Source organism: Salarias fasciatus, chromosome 23 (genome assembly GCF_902148845.1).
Source record: "Salarias fasciatus chromosome 23, fSalaFa1.1, whole genome shotgun sequence".
In the NCBI taxonomy this organism is placed as follows: Eukaryota; Metazoa; Chordata; class Actinopteri; order Blenniiformes; family Blenniidae; genus Salarias; species Salarias fasciatus.
The window spans coordinates 21,804,615-21,805,162 of record NC_043766.1 but is presented as its reverse complement, the minus strand read 5'-3'; positions in this window follow the sequence as shown (position 1 = coordinate 21,805,162).

Below are 548 nucleotides of genomic sequence, written 5' to 3'. Positions count from 1 at the left end.
CTTTAATCTCCATGATAAATGAAATGATATGGTTTACAAAAAAAAAAAAAAACTGTCTTAAATGAAAATACAAGTTCAGGCACTGATAAGGTATCACTCTCCCATCATGACATCTTAAGTCTTGAGAATGAAAAGGCCACGCTATTGATTTGTATAGGTCTTTTTCTTCATCTCTTTCCCATTTGTGATTACATGTTGGTAAAAAGAAACCATTCACAACATGACATGACATGGGAATAACATCACAATAACACTGTTTTGTTCTCCACATTATCCATTACCTTACACCCAAACGTCTGCGCTACGATAAATGTGCAGGAAAGAGTGAGCTGCACACCGAGAGCCACTTGGTTGATAACAGACGTAAAAAAAAAAAAAAAAAAGTGAAATGATAACGTTTACACTGTACTCACAAAAAACAAACAAAACAAACAAAAAAAAAACAGGAACACAACTTTGAAAATGAAGGCGATCCACATTTGTATGGTAGCTACATTCAAAAACCAGTTGCATAATTACTGATAGAGACACAAAAATCCCTTCCAACA